This window comes from Mobula birostris, chromosome 7 (genome assembly GCF_030028105.1).
Source record: "Mobula birostris isolate sMobBir1 chromosome 7, sMobBir1.hap1, whole genome shotgun sequence".
Lineage (NCBI taxonomy): Eukaryota > Metazoa > Chordata > Chondrichthyes > Myliobatiformes > Myliobatidae > Mobula > Mobula birostris.
Genome location: NC_092376.1, coordinates 96,649,405 through 96,674,919, shown reverse-complemented (window position 1 = coordinate 96,674,919; position 25,515 = coordinate 96,649,405).

Below are 25,515 nucleotides of genomic sequence, written 5' to 3'. Positions count from 1 at the left end.
ATGGACACTGCTGTTCAGGTTTTATATTCGAATGCACACTGCTGTTCTGGATCTCTATTCCAATGGACAGTGCTGTTCAGGATCTCTATTCCAATGCAAACTGCTGTTCAGGTTCTGTATTCCAATGCACACTGCTGTTCTGGACCTCTATTCCAATGGACACTGCTGTTCAGGATCTCTATGCCAATAGACACTGCTGTACAGGTTCTGTATTCCAATGCAGACTGCGGTTCTGGATCTATATTCAAATGGACAGTGCTGTTCAGGATCGCTTTTGCAATGAACACTGCAGTTCAACAGCTGTATTGCAAAGCACACTGCTGTTCAAGTTCTCTATTCCAATGGACACCGCTGTTCAGGATCTCTATTCCAAAGCGCGCTACTGTTCAGGATCTCTATTCCAAAGCGCACTGCTGGTCCAGATCTGTATTCCAAAGGACGCTGCTGATTAGGATCTCTACTCCAATGGACACTGCTCTTCAATTTCTCTATTCCAATGGACACCGCTGTTCAGGATCTCTAATCCAATGCAAACTGCTGTTCAGGATCTCTATTCCAATGGACACTGCTGCTTAGGATCAGTATTCCAATGTATACTGCTGTTCAGGACCTCAATTCCCATAGACACTGCTGTTCAGGATCTCTATTCCAAAGTGCGCTGCTGGTCCGGATCTGTATTCCAAAGGACGCTGCTGATTAGGATCTCTATTCCAAAGGACGCTGCTGATTAGGATCTCTAATCCAATGGACACTGATGTTCAGGAGCTCTATTCCAATGCAAGCTGCTCTTCGGAATCTCTATTCCTATGCACACTGTTGCACAGGAACTATATTCAAATGGACACTGCTGTTCAGGACCTCTATTCCAATGGACACTGCTGTTCAGGATCTCCATTCCAATGCACACTGCTGTTCAGAATCTCTATTCCAAAGCGTGCTGTTGGCCCAGATCTGTATTCCAAAGGACGCCTCTGATTAGGATCTCTAATCCAATGGAAACTGCTGTTCAGGATCTCTATGCCAATGGACACTGCAGTTCAGGTTCTGTATTCCAACGCACACTGCTGTTCTGGACCTCTATTCCAATGGACACTGCTGTTGAGGATCTCTATGCCAATGGACACTGCTGTTTAAGATCAGTATTCCAATGTATACTGCTGTTCAGGATCTCAATTCCATTGGACACTGCTGATCAGGATCTCTATTCCAATATAAACTGCTGTTCCGTATCTCTATTCCAATGTACACTGCTGTTGAGGATCTCTATGCCAATGGACACTGCTGTTCAGGTTTTATATTCGAATGCACACTGCTGTTCTGGATCTCTATTCCAATGGACAGTGCTGTTCAGGATCTCTATTCCAATGCAAACTGCAGTTCAGGTTCTGTATTCCAATGCACACTGCTGTTCTGGACCTCTATTCCAATGGACACTGCTGTTCAGGATCTCTATGCCAATAGACACTGCTGTACAGGTTCTGTATTCCAATGGACAGTGCTGTTCAGGATCGCTTTTGCAACGAACACTGCAGTTCAAGAGCTGTATTGCAAAGCACACTGCTGTTCAAGTTCTCTATTCCAATGGACACCGCTGTTCAGGATCTCTATTCCAAAGCACGCTGCTGTTCAGGATCTCTATTCCAAAGCGCGCTGCTGGTCCAGATCTGTATTCCAAAGGACGCTGCTGATTAGGATCTCTACTCCATTGGACACTGCTCTTCAATTTCTCTATTCCAATGGACACCGCTGTTCAGGATCTCTAATCCAATGCAAACTGCTGTTCAGGATCTCTATTCCAATGGACACTGCTGCTTAGGATCAGTATTCCAATGTATACTTCAGTTCAGGATCTCAATTCCAATGGACACTCTTGTTCAGGATCTCTATTCCAATGTAAACTGCTGTTGAGGATCTCATTTCCAATGCTCACTGATGTTCAGGATCTCAATTCCAATGGACTCTGCTGTTTAGGATCAGTATTCCAATGTATATTGCTGTTCAGGAACTCAATTCCAATGGACACTGCTGTTCTGGATCTCTATTCCATTGCGCATTGCTGTTGAGGATCTGTATTCTAATGGTCACTGCTGCTCAGGATCTCTATTTCTATTGACGCTGCTGCTCAGCAGCTCTACTCTAATGGACATTGCTATTCAGGATCTCTACTCCAATGGACATTGCTGATCAGGAACTCTATTCCACTAGACACTGCTGTTCTGGATATGTATTCCAATGCACACTGCGGTTCAGGATCTCTATTCCAATGCACACTGTTGTTCAGGATCTCAGTTCCAATACAAACTGCTGTTCATGAACTCTATTCCAATAGACACTTCTGTTCTGGATCTCTATTCCAATGGACAGTGCTGTTCATGATCGCTTTTGCAATGAAAACTGCAGTTCAAGAGCTGTATTGCAAAGCACACTGCTGTTCAAGTTCTCTATTCCAATGGACACCGCTGTTCAGGATCTCTATTCCAATGCAAACTGCTGTTCAGGATCTCTATTCCAAAGGACGCTGCTGTTTAGGATTAGTATTCCAATGTATACTGCTGTTCAGGATCTCAATTCCAATTGACACTGCTGCACAGGAGCTCTACTCTAATGGACATTGCTGTTCAAGATCTCTATTCCAATGTAAGCTGCAGTTCAGGATCTCATTTCCAATGCACACTGTTTTTCAGGATCTCTAATCCAATGGACACTGCTGTTTAGGATCAGTATTCCAATGTGTACTGCTGTTCAGCATCTCAAATCCAATGGACACTCTTGTTCAGGATCTCTATTCCAATGTAAACTGCTTTTGAGGATCTCATTTCCAATGCTCACTGATGCTCAGGATCTCAATTCCAATGGACTCTGCTGTTTAGGATCAGTATTCCAATGTATATTGCTGTTCAGGAACTCAATTCCAATGGACACTGCTGTTCTGGATATGTATTCCAATGCACACTGCGGTTCAGGATCTCTAATCCAATGCACACTGTTGTTCAGGATCTCAGTTCCAATACAAACTGCTGTTCAGGAACTCTATTCCAATAGACACTTCTGTTCTGGATCACTATTCCAATTGACAGTGCTGTTCAGGATCACTTTTGCAATGAATACTGCAGTTCAAGAGCTGAATTGCAAAGCACACTGCTGTTCAAGTTCTCTATTCCAATGGACACCGCAGATCAGGATCTCTATTCCAATGCAAACTGTTATTCAGGGTCTCTATTCCAATGGACACTGCTGTTTAGGAATACTATTGCAATGTATACTGCTGTTCAGGACCTCAATTCCCATAGACACTGCTGTTCAGGATCTCTATTCCAAAGTGCGCTGCTGGTCCGGATCTGTATTCCAAAGGACGCTGCTGATTTGGATCTCTATTCCAAAGGACGCTGCTGATTAGGATCTCTAATCCAATGGACACTGATGTTCAGGATCTCTATTCCAATGCAAGCTGCTCTTCGGAATCTCTATTCCTATGCACACTGTTGCACAGGAACTATATTCAAATGGACACTGCTGTTCAGGATCTCTATTCCAATGGACACCGCTGTTCAGGATCTCCATTCCAATGCACACTGCTGTTCAGAATCTCTATTCCAAAGCGTGCTGTTGGCCCAGATCTGTATTCCAAAGGACGCCTCTGATTAGGATCTCTAATCCAATGGAAACTGCTGTTCAGGATCTCTATGCCAATGGACACTGCAGTTCAGGTTCTGTATTCCAACGCACACTGCTGTTCTGGACCTCTATTCCAATGGACACTGCTGTTGAGGATCTCTATGCCAATGGACACTGCTGTTTAAGATCAGTATTCCAATGTATACTGCTGTTCAGGATCTCAATTCCATTGGACACTGCTGATCAGGATCTCTATTCCAATATAAACTGCTGTTCCATATCTCTATTCCAATGTACACTGCTGTTGAGGATCTCTATGCCAATGGACACTGCTGTTCAGGTTTTATATTCGAATGCACACTGCTGTTCTGGATCTCTATTCCAATGGACAGTGCTGTTCAGGATCTCTATTCCAATGCAAACTGCTGTTCAGGTTCTGTATTCCAATGCACACTGCTGTTCTGGACCTCTATTCCAATGGACACTGCTGTTCAGGATCTCTATGCCAATAGACACTGCTGTACAGGTTCTGTATTCCAATGCAGACTGCGGTTCTGGATCTATATTCAAATGGACAGTGCTGTTCAGGATCGCTTTTGCAATGAACACTGCAGTTCAACAGCTGTATTGCAAAGCACACTGCTGTTCAAGTTCTCTATTCCAATGGACACCGCTGTTCAGGATCTCTATTCCAAAGCGCGCTACTGTTCAGGATCTCTATTCCAAAGCGCACTGCTGGTCCAGATCTGTATTCCAAAGGACGCTGCTGATTAGGATCTCTACTCCAATGGACACTGCTCTTCAATTTCTCTATTCCAATGGACACCGCTGTTCAGGATCTCTAATCCAATGCAAACTGCTGTTCAGGATCTCTATTCCAATGGACACTGCTGCTTAGGATCAGTATTCCAATGTATACTGCTGTTCAGGACCTCAATTCCCATAGACACTGCTGTTCAGGATCTCTATTCCAAAGTGCGCTGCTGGTCCGGATCTGTATTCCAAAGGACGCTGCTGATTAGGATCTCTATTCCAAAGGACGCTGCTGATTAGGATCTCTAATCCAATGGACACTGATGTTCAGGAGCTCTATTCCAATGCAAGCTGCTCTTCGGAATCTCTATTCCTATGCACACTGTTGCACAGGAACTATATTCAAATGGACACTGCTGTTCAGGACCTCTATTCCAATGGACACTGCTGTTCAGGATCTCCATTCCAATGCACACTGCTGTTCAGAATCTCTATTCCAAAGCGTGCTGTTGGCCCAGATCTGTATTCCAAAGGACGCCTCTGATTAGGATCTCTAATCCAATGGAAACTGCTGTTCAGGATCTCTATGCCAATGGACACTGCAGTTCAGGTTCTGTATTCCAACGCACACTGCTGTTCTGGACCTCTATTCCAATGGACACTGCTGTTGAGGATCTCTATGCCAATGGACACTGCTGTTTAAGATCAGTATTCCAATGTATACTGCTGTTCAGGATCTCAATTCCATTGGACACTGCTGATCAGGATCTCTATTCCAATATAAACTGCTGTTCCGTATCTCTATTCCAATGTACACTGCTGTTGAGGATCTCTATGCCAATGGACACTGCTGTTCAGGTTTTATATTCGAATGCACACTGCTGTTCTGGATCTCTATTCCAATGGACAGTGCTGTTCAGGATCTCTATTCCAATGCAAACTGCTGTTCAGGTTCTGTATTCCAATGCACACTGCTGTTCTGGACCTCTATTCCAATGGACACTGCTGTTCAGGATCTCTATGCCAATAGACACTGCTGTACAGGTTCTGTATTCCAATGGACAGTGCTGTTCAGGATCGCTTTTGCAATGAACACTGCAGTTCAAGAGCTGTATTGCAAAGCACACTGCTGTTCAAGTTCTCTATTCCAATGGACACCGCTGTTCAGGATCTCTATTCCAAAGCACGCTGCTGTTCAGGATCTCTATTCCAAAGCGCGCTGCTGGTCCAGATCTGTATTCCAAAGGACGCTGCTGATTAGGATCTCTACTCCATTGGACACTGCTCTTCAATTTCTCTATTCCAATGGACACCGCTGTTCAGGATCTCTAATCCAATGCAAACTGCTGTTCAGGATCTCTATTCCAATGGACACTGCTGCTTAGGATCAGTATTCCAATGTATACTTCAGTTCAGGATCTCAATTCCAATGGACACTCTTGTTCAGGATCTCTATTCCAATGTAAACTGCTGTTGAGGATCTCATTTCCAATGCTCACTGATGCTCAGGATCTCAATTCCAATGGACTCTGCTGTTTAGGATCAGTATTCCAATGTATATTGCTGTTCAGGAACTCAATTCCAATGGACACTGCTGTTCTGGATCTCTATTCCATTGCGCATTGCTGTTGAGGATCTGTATTCTAATGGTCACTGCTGCTCAGGATCTCTATTTCTATTGACGCTGCTGCTCAGCAGCTCTACTCTAATGGACATTGCTATTCAGGATCTCTACTCCAATGGACATTGCTGATCAGGAACTCTATTCCACTAGACACTGCTGTTCTGGATATGTATTCCAATGCACACTGCGGTTCAGGATCTCTATTCCAATGCACACTGTTGTTCAGGATCTCAGTTCCAATACAAACTGCTGTTCATGAACTCTATTCCAATAGACACTTCTGTTCTGGATCTCTATTCCAATGGACAGTGCTGTTCATGATCGCTTTTGCAATGAAAACTGCAGTTCAAGAGCTGTATTGCAAAGCACACTGCTGTTCAAGTTCTCTATTCCAATGGACACCGCTGTTCAGGATCTCTATTCCAATGCAAACTGCTGTTCAGGATCTCTATTCCAAAGGACGCTGCTGTTTAGGATTAGTATTCCAATGTATACTGCTGTTCAGGATCTCAATTCCAATTGACACTGCTGCACAGGAGCTCTACTCTAATGGACATTGCTGTTCAAGATCTCTATTCCAATGTAAGCTGCAGTTCAGGATCTCATTTCCAATGCACACTGTTTTTCAGGATCTCTAATCCAATGGACACTGCTGTTTAGGATCAGTATTCCAATGTGTACTGCTGTTCAGCATCTCAAATCCAATGGACACTCTTGTTCAGGATCTCTATTCCAATGTAAACTGCTTTTGAGGATCTCATTTCCAATGCTCACTGATGCTCAGGATCTCAATTCCAATGGACTCTGCTGTTTAGGATCAGTATTCCAATGTATATTGCTGTTCAGGAACTCAATTCCAATGGACACTGCTGTTCTGGATATGTATTCCAATGCACACTGCGGTTCAGGATCTCTATTCCAATGCACACTGTTGTTCAGGATCTCAGTTCCAATACAAACTGCTGTTCAGGAACTCTATTCCAATAGACACTTCTGTTCTGGATCACTATTCCAATTGACAGTGCTGTTCAGGATCACTTTTGCAATGAATACTGCAGTTCAAGAGCTGAATTGCAAAGCACACTGCTGTTCAAGTTCTCTATTCCAATGGACACCGCAGATCAGGATCTCTATTCCAATGCAAACTGTTATTCAGGGTCTCTATTCCAATGGACACTGCTGTTTAGGAATAGTATTGCAATGTACTCTGCTGTTCAGGACCTCAATTCCCATAGACACTGCTGTTCAGGATCTCTATTCCAAAGTGCGCTGCTGGTCCGGATCTGTATTCCAAAGGACGCTGCTGATTTGGATCTCTATTCCAAAGGACGCTGCTGATTAGGATCTCTAATCCAATGGACACTGATGTTCAGGATCTCTATTCCAATGCAAGCTGCTCTTCGGAATCTCTATTCCTATGCACACTGTTGCACAGGAACTATATTCAAATGGACACTGCTGTTCAGGATCTCTATTCCAATGGACACCGCTGTTCAGGATCTCCATTCCAATGCACACTGCTGTTCAGAATCTCTATTCCAAAGCGTGCTGTTGGCCCAGATCTGTATTCCAAAGGACGCCTCTGATTAGGATCTCTAATCCAATGGAAACTGCTGTTCAGGATCTCTATGCCAATGGACACTGCAGTTCAGGTTCTGTATTCCAACGCACACTGCTGTTCTGGACCTCTATTCCAATGGACACTGCTGTTGAGGATCTCTATGCCAATGGACACTGCTGTTTAAGATCAGTATTCCAATGTATACTGCTGTTCAGGATCTCAATTCCATTGGACACTGCTGATCAGGATCTCTATTCCAATATAAACTGCTGTTCCATATCTCTATTCCAATGTACACTGCTGTTGAGGATCTCTATGCCAATGGACACTGCTGTTCAGGTTTTATATTCGAATGCACACTGCTGTTCTGGATCTCTATTCCAATGGACAGTGCTGTTCAGGATCTCTATTCCAATGCAAACTGCTGTTCAGGTTCTGTATTCCAATGCACACTGCTGTTCTGGACCTCTATTCCAATGGACACTGCTGTTCAGGATCTCTATGCCAATAGACACTGCTGTACAGGTTCTGTATTCCAATTCAGACTGCGGTTCTGGATCTATATTCAAATGGACAGTGCTGTTCAGGATCGCTTTTGCAATGAACACTGCAGTTCAACAGCTGTATTGCAAAGCACACTGCTGTTCAAGTTCTCTATTCCAATGGACACCGCTGTTCAGGATCTCTATTCCAAAGCGCGCTACTGTTCAGGATCTCTATTCCAAAGCGCACTGCTGGTCCAGATCTGTATTCCAAAGGACGCTGCTGATTAGGATCTCTACTCCAATGGACACTGCTCTTCAATTTCTCTATTCCAATGGACACCGCTGTTCAGGATCTCTAATCCAATGCAAACTGCTGTTCAGGATCTCTATTCCAATGGACACTGCTGCTTAGGATCAGTATTCCAATGTATACTGCTGTTCAGGATCTCAATTCCATTGGACACTGCTGATCAGGATCTCTATTCCAATATAAACTGCTGTTCCGTATCTCTATTCCAATGTACACTGCTGTTGAGGATCTCTATGCCAATGGACACTGCTGTTCAGGTTTTATATTCGAATGCACACTGCTGTTCTGGATCTCTATTCCAATGGACAGTGCTGTTCAGGATCTCTATTCCAATGCAAACTGCTGTTCAGGTTCTGTATTCCAATGCACACTGCTGTTCTGGACCTCTATTCCAATGGACACTGCTGTTCAGGATCTCTATGCCAATAGACACTGCTGTACAGGTTCTGTATTCCAATGGACAGTGCTGTTCAGGATCGCTTTTGCAATGAACACTGCAGTTCAAGAGCTGCATTGCAAAGCACACTGCTGTTCAAGTTCTCTATTCCAATGGACACCGCTGTTCAGGATCTCTATTCCAAAGCACGCTGCTGTTCAGGATCTCTATTCCAAAGCGCGCTGCTGGTCCAGATCTGTATTCCAAAGGACGCTGCTGATTAGGATCTCTACTCCATTGGACACTGCTCTTCAATTTCTCTATTCCAATGGACACCGCTGTTCAGGATCTCTAATCCAATGCAAACTGCTGTTCAGGATCTCTATTCCAATGGACACTGCTGCTTAGGATCAGTATTCCAATGTATACTTCAGTTCAGGATCTCAATTCCAATGGACACTCTTGTTCAGGATCTCTATTCCAATGTAAACTGCTGTTGAGGATCTCATTTCCAATGCTCACTGATGCTCAGGATCTCAATTCCAATGGACTCTGCTGTTTAGGATCAGTATTCCAATGTATATTGCTGTTCAGGAACTCAATTCCAATGGACACTGCTGTTCTGGATCTCTATTCCATTGCGCATTGCTGTTGAGGATCTGTATTCTAATGGTCACTGCTGCTCAGGATCTCTATTTCTATTGACGCTGCTGCTCAGCAGCTCTACTCTAATGGACATTGCTATTCAGGATCTCTACTCCAATGGACATTGCTGATCAGGAACTCTATTCCACTAGACACTGCTGTTCTGGATATGTATTCCAATGCACACTGCGGTTCAGGATCTCTATTCCAATGCACACTGTTGTTCAGGATCTCAGTTCCAATACAAACTGCTGTTCATGAACTCTATTCCAATAGACACTTCTGTTCTGGATCTCTATTCCAATGGACAGTGCTGTTCATGATCGCTTTTGCAATGAAAACTGCAGTTCAAGAGCTGTATTGCAAAGCACACTGCTGTTCAAGTTCTCTATTCCAATGGACACCGCTGTTCAGGATCTCTATTCCAATGCAAACTGCTGTTCAGGATCTCTATTCCAAAGGACGCTGCTGTTTAGGATTAGTATTCCAATGTATACTGCTGTTCAGGATCTCAATTCCAATTGACACTGCTGCACAGGAGCTCTACTCTAATGGACATTGCTGTTCAGGATCTCTATTCCAATGGAATCTGCTGTTCATGATCTCAATTCCAATGGATATTGCTGCTCAGGATCTCCATTCCAAAGCACACTGCTGTTCCAGATCTATATTCCAAATGAAGCTGATGATTTTGATCTCTAATCCAATGTACACTGTTGTACAGGATCTCTATTCCAATGAACATTGCTGTTCTGGATCTCTTTCCCAATGGACAGTGCTGTTCAGGATCGCTTTTGCAATGAACACTGCAGTTCAAGAGCTGCATTGCAAAGCACACTGCTGTTCAAGTTCTCTATTCCAATGGACACCGCTGTTCAGGATCTCTATTCCAAAGCGGCCTGCTGATCCAGATCTGTATTCCAAGGGACGCTGCTGATTAGGATCTCAAATCCAAAGGACACTGCTGTTCAGGTTCTGTATTCCAATGCACACTGCTGTTCTGGATCTCTATTCCAATACACTCTTTATTTCCGGATCTTTATTCCAGTGGGCATTGCCGTTCTGGATCTCTCTTCCAATGGACACCGCTGTTCAGTATCTCTATTCCAATGCAAACTGCTGTTCAGGATCTCTAATCCAATGGACACTGCTGTTTAGGATCAGTATTCCAATGTGTACTGCTGTTCAGCATCTCAAATCCAATGGACACTGCAGCTCTGGATCTCTATTCCAGTGGCCACTGCTGTTGAGGATCCCTGTGCCAATAAAAACTGCTGTTCAGGTTCTGTATTCCAATGCACACTGCTGTTCTGGATCTCTATTCCAATTGACAGTGCTCTTCAGGATCACTTTTGCAATGAATACTGCAGTTCAAGTGCTGTATTGCAAAGCACACTGCTGTTCAAGTTCTCTATTCCAATGGACACCACAGATCAGGATCTCTATTCCAATGCAAACTGTTATTCAGGGTCTCTATTCCAATGGACACTGCTGTTTAGGAACAGTATTCCAATGTATACTGCTGTTCAGGATCTCAATTCCCATAGACACTGCTGTTCAGGATCTCTATTCCAAAGTGCGCTGCTGGTCCGGATCTGTATTCCAAAGGACGCTGCTGATTAGGATCTCTATTCCAAAGGACGCCTCTGATTAGGATCTCTAATCCAATGGAAACTGCTGTTCAGGATCTCTATGCCAATGTACACTGCAGTTCAGGTTCTGTATTCCAACGCACGCTGCTGTTCTGGACCTCTATTCCAATGGACACTACTGTTGAGGATCTCTATGCCAATGGACACTGCTGTTTAGGATCAGTATTCCAATGTATACTGCTGTTCAGGATCTCAATTCCATTGGACACTGCTGATCAGGATCTCTATTCCAATGTACACTGCTGTTCCGTATCTCTATTCCAATGTACACTGCTGTTGAGGATCTCTATTCCAATGGACACTGCTGTTGAGGATCTCTATGCCAATGGACACTGCTGTTCAGGTTCTATATTCGAATGCACACTGCTGTTCTGGATCTCTATTCCAATGGACAGTGCTGTTCAGGATCTCTATTCCAATTCAAACTGCTGTTCAGGTTCTGTATTCCAATGCACACTGCTGTTCTGGATCTCTATTCCAATGGACAGTGCTGTTCAGGATCACTTTTGCAATGAATACTGCAGTTCAAGAGCTGTATTGCAAAGCACACTGCTGTTCAAGTTCTCTATTCCAATGGACACCGCAGATCAGGATCTCTATTCCAATGCAAACTGTTATTCAGGGTCTCCTTTCCAATGGACACTGCTGTGTAGGAATAGTATTCCAATGTATACTGCTGTTCAGGATCTCAATTCCCATAGACACTGCTGTTCAGGATCTCTATTTCAAAGTGCGCTGCTGGACCGGATCTGTATTCGAAAGGACGCTGCTGAGTAGGATCTCTAATCCAATGGACACTGCTGTTCAGGATCTCTATTCCAATGCAAGCTGCTCTTCGGAATCTTTATTCCTATGCACACTGTTGCACAGGAACTATATTCAAATGGACACTGCTGTTCAGGATCTCTATTCCAATGGACACCGCTGTTCAGGATCTCCATTCCAATGCACACTGCTGTTCAGAATCTCTATTCCAAAGCGTGCTGTTGGCCCAGATCTGTATTCCAAAGGACGCCTCTGATTAGGATCTCTAATCCACTGGAAACTGCTGTTCAGGATCTCTATGCCAATGTACACTGCCGTTCAGGTTCTGTATTCCAACGCACACTGCTGTTCTGGACCTCTATTCCAATGGACACTGCTGTTGAGGATCTCTATGCCAATGGACACTGCTGTTTAGGATCAGTATTCCAATGTATACTGCTGTTCAGGATCTCAATTCCATTGGACACTGCTGATCAGGATCTCTATTCCAATGCACACTGCTGTTCTGGACCTCTATTCCAATGGACACTGCTGTTGAGGATCTCTATGCCAATGGACACTGCTGTTCAGGTTCTATATTCGAATGCACACTGCTGTTCTGGATCTCTATTCCAATGGACAGTGCTGTTCAGGATCTCTATTCCAATGCAAACTGCTGTTCAGGTTCTGTATTCCAATGCACACTGCTGTTCTGGATCTCTATTCCAATGGACAGTGCTGTTCAGGATCTCTATTCCAATTCAAACTGCTGTTCAGGTTCTGTATTCCAATGCACACTGCTGTTCTGGATCTCTATTCCAATGGACAGTGCTGTTCAGGATCACTTTTGCAATGAATACTGCAGTTCAAGAGCTGTATTGCAAAGCACACTGCTGTTCAAGTTCTCTATTCCAATGGACACCGCAGATCAGGATCTCTATTCCAATGCAAACTGTTATTCAGGGTCTCCTTTCCAATGGACACTGCTGTGTAGGAATAGTATTCCAATGTATACTGCTGTTTAGGATCTCAATTCCCATAGACACTGCTGTTCAGGATCTCTATTTCAAAGTGCGCTGCTGGACCGGATCTGTATTCGAAAGGACGCTGCTGAGTAGGATCTCTAATCCAATGGGCACTGCTGTTCAGGATCTCTATTCCAATGCAAGCTGCTCCTCGGAATCTTTATTCCTATGCACACTGTTGCACAGGAACTATATTCAAATGGACACTGCTGTTCAGGATCTCTATTCCAATGGACACCGCTGTTCAGGATCTCCATTCCAATGCACACTGCTGTTCAGAATCTCTATTCCAAAGCGTGCTGTTGGCCCAGATCTGTATTCCAAAGGACGCCTCTGATTAGGATCTCTAATCCACTGGAAACTGCTGTTCAGGATCTCTATGCCAATGTACACTGCCGTTCAGGTTCTGTATTCCAACGCACACTGCTGTTCTGGACCTCTATTCCAATGGACACTGCTGTTGAGGATCTCTATGCCAATGGACACTGCTGTTTAGGATCAGTATTCCAATGTATACTGCTGTTCAGGATCTCAATTCCATTGGACACTGCTGATCAGGATCTCTATTCCAATGCACACTGCTGTTCTGGACCTCTATTCCAATGGACACTGCTGTTGAGGATCTCTATGCCAATGGACACTGCTGTTCAGGTTCTATATTCGAATGCACACTGCTGTTCTGGATCTCTATTCCAATGGACAGTGCTGTTCAGGATCTCTATTCCAATGCAAACTGCTGTTCAGGTTCTGTATTCCAATGCACACTGCTGTTCTGGATCTCTATTCCAATGGACAGTGCTGTTCAGGATCACTTTTGCAATGAATACTGCAGTTCAAGAGCTGTATTGCAAAGCACACTGCTGTTCAAGTTCTCTATTCCAATGGACACCGCAGATCAGGATCTCTATTCCAATGCAAACTGTTATTCAGGGTCTCCTTTCCAATGGACACTGCTGTTTAGGAATAGTATTGCAAAGTATACTGCTGTTCAGGATCTCAATTCCCATAGACACTGCTGTTCAGGATCTCTATTCCAAAGTGCGCTGCTGGTCCGGATCTGTATTCCAAAGGACGCTGCTGATTAGGATCTCTAATCCAATGGACACTGATGTTCAGGATCTCTATTCCAATGCAAGCTGCTCTTCGGAATCTCTATTCCTATGCACACTGTTGCACAGGAACTATATTCAAATGGACACTGCTGCTCAGGATCTCTATTCCAATGGACACCGCTGTTCAGGATCTCCATTCCAATGCACACTGCTGTTCAGAATCTCTATTCCAAAGCGTGCTGTTGGCCCAGATCTGTATTCCAAAGGACGCCTCTGATTAGGATCTCTAATCCAATGGAAACTGCTGTTCAGGATCTCTATGCCAATGTACACTGCCGTTCAGGTTATGTATTCCAACGCACACTGCTGTTCTGGACCTCTATTCCAATGGACACTGCTGTTGAGGATCTCTATGCCAATGGACACTGCTGTTTAGGATCAGTATTCCAATGTATACTGCTGTTCAGGATCTCAATTCCATTGGGCACTGCTGATCAGGATCTCTATTCCAATGTACACTGCTGTTCCGTATCTCTATTCCAATGTACATTGCTGTTGAGGATCTCTATGCCAATGGACACTGCTTTTCAGGTTCTATATTCGAATGCACACTGCTGTTCTGGATCTCTATTCCAATGGACAGTGCTGTTCAGGATCTCTATTCCAATGCAAACTGCTGTTCTGGACCTCTATTCCAATGGACACTGCTGTTGAGGATCTCTATGCCAATAGACACTGCTGTACAGGTTCTGTATTCCAATGCAGACTGCGGTTCTGGATCTCTATTCAAATGGACAGTGCTGTTCAGGATCGCTTTTGCAATGAACACTGCAGTTCAACAGCTGTATTGCAAAGCACACTGCTGTTCAAGTTCTGTATTCCAATGGACACCGCTGTTCAGGATCTCTATTCCCTAGCACACTGCTGTTCAGGATCTCTATTCCAAAGCGCGCTGCTGGTCCAGATCTGTATTCCAAAGGACGCTGCTGATTAGGATCTCTACTCCAATGGACACTGCTGTTCAAGTTCTCTATTCCAATGCACACCGCTGTTCAGGATCTCTATTCCAAAGCAAACTGCTGTTCAGGATCTCTATTCCAATGGACACTGCTGTTTAGGATCAGTATTCCAATGTATACTGCAGTCCAGGATCTCAATTCCAATGGACACTCTTGTTCAGGATCTCTATTCCAATGTAAACTGCTGATCAGGATCTCATTTCCAATGCACACTGCTGTTCAAGATCTCTATTCCAATGGACACCGCTGTTCAGGATCTCTATTCCAATGTAAACTGCTGATCAGGATCTCATTTCCAATGCACACTGCTGTTCAAGATCTCTATTCCAATGGACACCGCTGTTCAGGATCTCTATTCCAAAGCGGCCAGCTGATCCAGATCTGTATTCCAAGGGACGCTGCTGATAGGATCTCAAATCCAAAGGACACTGCTGTTCAGGTTCTGTATTCCACTGCACACTGCTGTTCTGGATCTCTATTCCAATACACTCTTTTGTTCAGGATCTTTATTCCAGTGGACATTGCCGTTCTGGATCTCTCTTCCAATGGACACCGCTGTTCAGGATCTCAATTCCAAGGGACACTGCTGTTCTGGATCTGTATTCCATTGCGTATTGCTGTTGAGGATCTGTATTCTAATGGTCACTGCTGCTCAGGATCTCTATTCCTACTGACGCTGCTGCTCAGGAGCTCTACTCTAATGGACATTGCTATTCAAGATCTCTACTCCAATGGACATTGCTGATCAGGAACTCTATTCCACTAGACACTGCTGTTCTGGATATGTATTCCAATGCACACTGCGGTTCAGGATCTCTATTCCAATGCACACTGTTGTTCAGGATCACTATTCCAATGGACACTTATGTTCAGGATCTCTATTCCAATGCAAGCTGCTCTTCGGAATCTCTATTCCTATGCACACTGTTGTACAGGAACTATATTCAAATGGACACTGCTGTTCAGGATCTCTATTCCAATGGACACCGCTGTTCAGGATCTCCATTCCAATGCACACTGCTGTTCAGAATCTCTATTCCAAAGAGTGCTGTTGGCCCAGATCTGTATTCCAAAGGACGCCTCTGATTAGGATCTCTAATCCAATGGAAACTGCTGTTCAGGATCTCTATGCCAATGTACACTGCAGTTCAGGTTCTGTATTCCAATGCACACTGCTGTTCTGGCCCCTATTCCAATGGACACTGCTCTTTAGGATCAGTATTCCAATGTATACTGCTGTTCATGATCTCAATTCCATTGGACACTGCTGATCAGGATCTCTATTCCAATGCAAACTGCTGTTCAGGATCTCTATTCCAATGGACACTGCTGTTTAGGAATAGTATTCCAATGTACACTGCTGTTCAGGATCTCATTTCCAATGCACACTGTTGTTTCGGATCTCTATTCCAATGGACACTGCTATTTAGGATCAGTATTCCAATGTGTACTGCTGTTCAGGATCTCAAATCCAAAGGACACTGCTGCTCTGGATCTCTATCCCAATGGCCACTGCTGTTGAGGGTCTCTGTGCCAATAAACACTGCTGTTCAGGTTCTGTATTCCAATGCACACTGTGTTCTGGATCTCTATTCCAATTGACAGTGCTGTTCAGGATCACTTTTGCAATGAACACTGCAGTTCAAGAGCTGTATTGCAAAGCACACTGCTGTTCAAGTTCTCTATTCCAATGGACACCGCAGATCAGGATCTCTATTCCAATACAAACTGCCGTTCAGGATCTCTATTCCAATGGACACTGCTGTTTAGGAATAGTATTCCAATGTACACTGCTGTTCAGGATCTCTATTCCAATGTAAGCTGCAGTTCAGGATCTCATTTCCAATGCACACTGTTGTTCAGGATCACTATTCCAATGGACACTGATGTTCAGGATCTCTATTCCAATGCAAGCTGCTCTTCGGAATCTCTATTCCTATGCACACTGTTGTACAGGAACTATATTCAAATGGACACTGCTGTTCAGGATCTCCTTTCCAATGCACACTGCTGTTCAGAATCTCTATTCCAAAGCGTGCTGTTGGCCCAGATCTGTATTCCAAAGGACGCCTCTGATTAGGATCTCTAATCCAATGGAAACTGCTGTTCAGGATTTCTATGCCAATGTACACTGCAGTTCAGGTTCTGTATTCCAATGCACACTGCTGTTCTGGACCCCTATTCCAATGGACACTGCTCTTTAGGATCAGCATTCCAATGTATACTGCTGTTCATGATCTCAATTCCATTGGATACTGCTGATCAGGATCTCTATTCCAATGCAAACTGCTGTTCAGGATCTCTATTCCAATGGACACTGCTGTTTAGGAATAGTATTCCAATGTACACTGTTGTTCAGGATCTCTATTCCAATGTAAGCTGCAGTTCAGGATCTCATTTCCAATGCACACTGTTGTTCAGGATCACTATTCCAATGGACACTGATGTTCAGGATCTCTATTCCAATGCAAGCTGCTCTTCGGAATCTGTATTCCTATGCACACTGTTGTACAGGAACTATATTCAAATGGACACTGCTGTTCAGGATCTCTATTCCAATGGACACCGCTGTTCAGGATCTCCATTCCAATGCACACTGCTGTTCAGAATCTCAATTCCAAAGCGTGCTGTTGGCCCAGATCTGTATTCCAAAGGACGCCTCTGATTAGGATCTCTAATCCAATGGAAACAGCTGTTCAGGATCTCTATGCCAATGTACACTGCAGTTCAGGTTCTGTATTCCAATGCACACTGCTGTTCTGGACCCCTATTCCAATGGACACTGCTCTTTAGGATCAGTATTCCAATGTATACTGCTGTTCAGTATCTCAATTCCATTGGACACTGCTGATCAGGATATCTATTCCAATGTACACTGCTGTTCCGTATCTCTATTCCAATCTACACTGCTGTTGAGGATCTCTATGCCAATGGACACTGCTGTTCAGGTTCTGTATTCGAATGCACACTGCTGTTCTGGATCTCTATTCCAATGGACTGTGCTGTTCAGGATCTCTCTTCCAATGCAAACTGCTGTTCAGGATCTCTATTCCAATGGACACTGCTGTTTAGGATCAGTATTCCAATGTATACTGCTGTGCAGGATCTCTATTCCAAAGTCCGCTGCTGGACCGGATCTGTATTCCAAAGGACGCTGCTGATTAGGATTTCTAATCCAATGTACACTGTTGTTCAGGATCTCTATTCCAATGGACACTGCTGTTGAGGATCTCTATGCCAATAGACACTGATGTACAGGTTCTTATTCCAATGCAGACTGCGGTTCTGGATCTCTATTCCAATGGACAGTGCTGTTCAGGATCGCTTTTGCAATGAACACTGCAGTTCAACAGCTGCATTGCAAAGCCCACTGCTGTTCAAGTTCTGTATTCCAATGGACACCGCTGTTCAGGATCTCTATGCCAATGTACACTGCAGTTCAGGTTCTGTATTCCAATGCACACTGCTGTTCTGGCCCCTATTCCAATGGATACTGCTCTTTAGGATCAGTATTCCAATGTATACTGCTGTTCAGGATCTCATTTCCATTGGACACTGCTGATCAGGATCTCTATTCCAATGCAAACTGCTGTTCAGGATCTCTATTCCAATGGACACTGCTGTTTAGGAATAGTATTCCAATGTACACTGCTGTTCAGGATCTCATTTCCAATGCACACTGTTGTTTTGGATCTCTATTCCAATGGACACTGCTATTTAGGATCAGTATTCCAATGTGTACTGCTGTTCAGGATCTCAAATCCAAAGGACACTGCTGCTCTGGATCTCTATTCCAATTTCCACTGCTGTTGAGGGTCTCTGTGCCAATAAACACTGCTGTTCAGGTTCTGTATTCCAATGCACACTGTGTTCTGGATCTCTATTCCAATGGACGGTGCTGTTCAGGATCACTTTTGCAATGAACACTGCAGTTCAAGAGCTGAATTGCAAAGCACACTGCTGTTCAAGTTCTCTATTCCAATGGACACCGCAGATCAGGATCTCTATTCCAATGCAAACTGCCGTTCAGGATCTCTATTCCAATAGACACTGCTGTTTAGGACTAGTATTCCAATGTACACTGCTGTTCAGGATCTCCATTCCAATGCACACTGCTGTTCAGAATCTCTATTCCAAAGCGTGCTGTTGGCCCAGATCTGTATTCCAAAGGACGCCTCTGATTAGGATCTCTAATACAATGGAAACTGCTGTTCAGGATCTCTATGCCAATGTACACTGCAGTTCAGGTTCTGTATTCCAATGCACACTGCTGTTCTGGACCCCTATTCCAATGGACACTGCTCTTTAGGATCAGTATTCCAATGTATACTGCTGTTCATGATCTCAATTCCATTGGACACTGCTGATCAGGATCTCTATTCCAATGCAAACTGCTGTTCAGGATCTCTATTCCAATGGACACTGCTGTTTAGGAATAGCATTCCAATGTACACTGCTGTTCAGGATCTCTATTCCAATGTAAGCTGCAGTTCAGGATCTCATTTCCAATGCACACTGTTGTTCAGGATCACTATTCCAATGGACACTGATGTTCAGGATCTCTATTCCAATGCAAGCTGCTCTTCGGAATATCTATTCCTATGCACACTGTTGTACAGGAACTATATTCAAATGGACACTGCTGTTCAGGATCTCTATTCCAATGGACACCGCTGTTCCGGATCTCCATTCCAATGCACACTGCTGTTCAGAATCTCTATTCCAAAGCGTGCTGTTGGCCCAGATCTGTATTCCAAAGGACGCCTCTGATTAGGATCTCTAATCCAATGGAAACTGCTGTTCAGGATCTCTATGCCAATGTACACTGCAGTTCAGGTTCTGTATTCCAATGCACACTGCTGTTCCGGACCTCTATTCCAATGGACACTGCTGTTGAGGATCTCTATGCCAATGGACACTGCTGTTTAGGATCAGTATTCCAATGTATACTGCTGTTCAGGATCTCAATTCCATTGGACACTGCTGATCAGGATCTCTATTCCAATGCAAACTGTTGTTCAGGATCTCTATTCCAATGGACACTGCTGTTTAGGAATAGTATTCCAATGTACACTGCTGTTCAGGATCTCATTTCCAATGCACACTGTTGTTTTGGATCTGTATTCCAATGGACACTGCTATTTAGGATCAGTATTCCAATGTGTACTGCTGTTCAGGATCTCAAATCCAAAGGACACTGCTGCTCTGGATCTCTATCGCAATGGCCACTGCTGTTGAGGGTCTCTGTGCCAAGAAACACTGCTGTTCAGGTTCTGTATTCCAATGCACACTGCTGTTCTGGACCCCTATTCCAATGGACACTGCTCTTTAGGATCAGTATTCCAATGTATACTGCTGTTCAGTATCTCAATTCCATTGGACACTGCTGATCAGGATATCTATTCCAATGTACACTGCTGTTCCGTATCTCTATTCCAATCTACACTGCTGTTGAGGATCTCTATGCCAATGGACACTGCTGTTCAGGTTCTGTATTCGAATGCACACTGCTGTTCTGGATCTCTATTCCAATGGACTGTGCTGTTCAGGATCTCTCTTCCAATGCAAACTGCTGTTCAGGATCTCTATTCCAATGGACACTGCTGTTTAGGATCAGTATTCCAATGTATACTGCTGTGCAGGATCTCTATTCCAAAGTCCGCTGCTGGACCGGATCTGTATTCCAAAGGACGCTGCTGATTAGGATTTCTAATCCAATGTACACTGTTGTTCAGGATCTCTATTCCAATGGACACTGCTGTTGAGGATCTCTATGCCAATAGACACTGATGTACAGGTTCTTATTCCAATGCAGACTGCGGTTCTGGATCTCTATTCCAATGGACAGTGCTGTTCAGGATCGCTTTTGCAATGAACACTGCAGTTCAACAGCTGCATTGCAAAGCCCACTGCTGTTCAAGTTCTGTATTCCAATGGACACCGCTGTTCAGGATCTCTATGCCAATGTACACTGCAGTTCAGGTTCTGTATTCCAATGCACACTGCTGTTCTGGCCCCTATTCCAATGGACACTGCTCTTTAGGATCAGTATTCCAATGTATACTGCTGTTCAGGATCTCATTTCCATTGGACACTGCTGATCAGGATCTCTATTCCAATGCAAACTGCTGTTCAGGATCTCTATTCCAATGGACACTGCTGTTTAGGAATAGTATTCCAATGTACACTGCTGTTCAGGATCTCATTTCCAATGCACACTGTTGTTTTGGATCTCTATTCCAATGGACACTGCTATTTAGGATCAGTATTCCAATGTGTACTGCTGTTCAGGATCTCAAATCCAAAGGACACTGCTGCTCTGGATCTCTATTCCAATTTCCACTGCTGTTGAGGGTCTCTGTGCCAATAAACACTGCTGTTCAGGTTCTGTATTCCAATGCACACTGTGTTCTGGATCTCTATTCCAATGGACGGTGCTGTTCAGGATCACTTTTGCAATGAACACTGCAGTTCAAGAGCTGAATTGCAAAGCACACTGCTGTTCAAGTTCTCTATTCCAATGGACACCGCAGATCAGGATCTCTATTCCAATGCAAACTGCCGTTCAGGATCTCTATTCCAATAGACACTGCTGTTTAGGAATAGTATTCCAATGTACACTGCTGTTCAGGATCTCCATTCCAATGCACACTGCTGTTCAGAATCTCTATTCCAAAGCGTGCTGTTGGCCCAGATCTGTATTCCAAAGGACGCCTCTGATTAGGATCTCTAATACAATGGAAACTGCTGTTCAGGATCTCTATGCCAATGTACACTGCAGTTCAGGTTCTGTATTCCAATGCACACTGCTGTTCTGGACCCCTATTCCAATGGACACTGCTCTTTAGGATCAGTATTCCAATGTATACTGCTGTTCATGATCTCAATTCCATTGGACACTGCTGATCAGGATCTCTATTCCAATGCAAACTGCTGTTCAGGATCTCTATTCCAATGGACACTGCTGTTTAGGAATAGCATTCCAATGTACACTGCTGTTCAGAATCTCTATTCCAATGTAAGCTGCAGTTCAGGATCTCATTTCCAATGCACACTGTTGTTCAGGATCACTATTCCAATGGACACTGATGTTCAGGATCTCTATTCCAATGCAAGCTGCTCTTCGGAATATCTATTCCTATGCACACTGTTGTACAGGAACTATATTCAAATGGACACTGCTGTTCAGGATCTCTATTCCAATGGACACCGCTGTTCAGGATCTCCATTCCAATGCACACTGCTGTTCAGAATCTCTATTCCAAAGCGTGCTGTTGGCCCAGAACTGTATTCCAAAGGACGCCTCTGATTAGGATCTCTAATCCAATGGAAACTGCTGTTCAGGATCTCTATGCCAATGTACACTGCAGTTCAGGTTCTGTATTCCAATGCACACTGATGTTCTGGACCTCTATTCCAATGGACACTGCTGTTGAGGATCTCTATGCCAATGGACACTGCTGTTTAGGATCAGTATTCCAATGTATACTGCTGTTCAGGATCTCAATTCCATTGGACACTGCTGATCAGGATCTCTATTCCAATGCAAACTGTTGTTCAGGATCTCTATTCCAATGGACACTGCTGTTTAGGAATAGTATTCCAATGTACACTGCTGTTCAGGATCTCATTTCCAATGCACACTGTTGTTTTGGATCTCTATTCCAATGGACACTGCTATTTAGGATCAGTATTCCAATGTGTACTGCTGTTCAGGATCTCAAATCCAAAGGACACTGCTGCTCTGGATCTCTATCCCAATGGCCACTGCTGTTGAGGGTCTCTGTGCCAATAAACACTGCTGTTCAGGTTTTGTATTCCCATGCACACTGTGTTCTGGATCTCTATTCCAATTGACAGTGCTGTTCAGGATCACTTTTGCAATGAACACTGCAGTTCAAGAGCTGTATTGCAAAGCACACTGCTGTTCAAGTTCTCTATTCCAATGGACACCGCAGATCAGGATCTCTATTCCAATGCAAACTGCCGTTCAGGATCTCTATTCCAATGGACACTGCTGTTTAGGAATAGTATTCCAATGTACACTGCTGTTCAGGATCTCTATTCCAATGTAAGCTGCAGTTCAGGATCTCATTTCCAATGCACACTGTTGTTCAGGATCACTATTCCAATGGACACTGATGTTCAGGATCTCTATTCCAATGCAAGCTGCTCTTCGGAATCTCTATTCCAATGCACACTGTTGTACAGGAACTATATTCAAATGGACACTGCTGTTCAGGATCTCCATTCCAATGCACACTGCTGTTCAGGATCTCTATTCCAAAGCGTGCTGTTGGCCCAGATCTGTATTCCAAAGGACGCCTCTGATTAGGATCTCTAATCCAATGGAAACTGCTGTTCAGGATCTCTATGCCAATGTACACTGCAGTTCAGGTTCTGTATTCCAATGCACACTGCTGTTCTGGACCCCTATTCCAATGGACACTGCTCTTTAGGATCAGTATTCCAATGTATACTGCTGTTCATGATCTCAATTCCATTGGACACTGCTGATCAGGATCTCTATTCCAATGCAAACTGCTGTTCAGGATCTCTATTCCAATGGACACTGCTGTTTAGGAATAGTATTCCAATGTACACTGCTGTTCAGGATCACTATTCCAATGTAAGCTGCAGTTCAGGATCTCATTTCCAATGCACACTGTTGTTCAGGATCACTATTCCAATGGACACTGATGTTCAGGATCTCTATTCCAATGCAAGCTGCTCTTCAGAATCTGTATTCCTATGCACACTGTTGTACAGGAACTATATTCAAATGGACACTGCTGTTCAAGATCTCTATTCCAATGGACACCGCTGTTCAGGATCTCCATTCCAATGCACACTGCTGTTCAGAATCTCTATTCCAAAGCGTGCTGTTGGCCCAGATCTGTATTCCAAAGGACGCCTCTGATTAGGATCTCTAATCCAATGGAAACAGCTGTTCAGGATCTCTATGCCAATGTACACTGCAGTTCAGGTTCTGTATTCTAATGCACACTGCTGTTCTGGACCCCTATTCCAATGGACAATGCTCTTTAGGATCAGTATTCCAATGTATACTGCTGTTCAGTATCTCAATTCCATTGGACACTGCTGATCAGGATCTCTATTCCAATGTACACTGCTGTTCCGTATCTCTATTCCAATCTACACTGCTTTTGAGGATCTCTATGCCAATGGACACTGCTGTTCAGGTTCTGTATTCGAATGCACACTGCTGTTCTGGATCTCTATTCCAATGGACTATGCTGTTCAGGATCTCTCTTCCAATGCAAACTGTTGTTCAGGATCTCTATTCCAATGGACACTGCTGTTTAGGATCAGTATTCCAATGTATACTGCTGTTCAGGATCTCTATTCCAAAGTCCGCTGCTGGTCCGGATCTGTATTCCAAAGGACGCTGCTGATTAGGATTTCTAATCCAATGTACACTGTTGTTAAGGATCTCTATTCCAATGGACACTGCTGTTGAGGATCTCTATGCCAATAGACACTGATGTACAGGTTCTTATTCCAATGCAGACTGCGGTTCTGGATCTCTATTCCAATGGACAGTGCTGTTCAGGATCGCTTTTGCAATGAACACTGCAGTTCAAGAGCTGTATTGCAAAGCACACTGCTGTTCAAGTTCTCTATTCCAATGGACACCGCTGTTCAGGATCTCTATGCCAATGTAAACTGCAGTTAGGTTCTGTATTCCAATGCACACTGCTGTTCTGGACCCCTATTCCAATGGACACTGCTCTTTAGGATCAGTATTCCAATGTATACTGCTGTTCAGGATCTCAATTCCATTGGACACTGCTGATCAGGATCTCTATTCCAATGCAAACTGCTGTTCAGGATCTCTATTCCAATGGACACTGCTGTTTAGGAATAGTATTCCAATGAACACTGCTGTTCAGGATCTCATTTCCAATGCACACTGTTGTTTTGGATCTCTATTCCAATGGACACTGCTATTTAGGATCAGTATTCCAATGTGTACTGCTGTTCAGGATCTCAAATCCAAAGGACACTGCTGCTCTGGATCTCTATCCCAATGGCCACTGCTGTTGAGGGTCTCTGTGCCAATAAACACTGCTGTTCAGGTTCTGTATTCCAATGCAAACTGTGTTATGGATCTCTATTCCAATTGACAGTGCTGTTCAGGATCACTTTTGCAATGAACACTGCAGTTCAAGAGCTGTATTGCAAAGCACACTGCTGTTCAAGTCCTCTATTCCAATGGACACCGCAGATCAGGATCTCTATTCCAATGCAAACTGCCATTCAGGATCTCAATTCCAATCGACACTGCTGTTTAGGAATAGTATTCCAATGTACACTGCTGTTCAGGATCTCTATTCCAATTAAGCTGCAGTTCAGGATCTCATTTCCAATGCACACTGTTGTTCAGGATCACTATTCCAATGGACACTGATGTTCAGGATCTCTATTCCAATGCAAGCTGCTCTTCGGAATCTCTATTCCAATGCACACTGTTGTACAGGAACTATATTCAAATGGACACTGCTGTTCAGGATCTCCATTCCAATGCACACTGCTGTTCAGAATCTCTATTCCAAAGCGTGCTGTTGGCCCAGATCTGTATTCCAAAGGACGCCTCTGATTAGGATCTCTAATCCAATGGAAACTGCTGTTC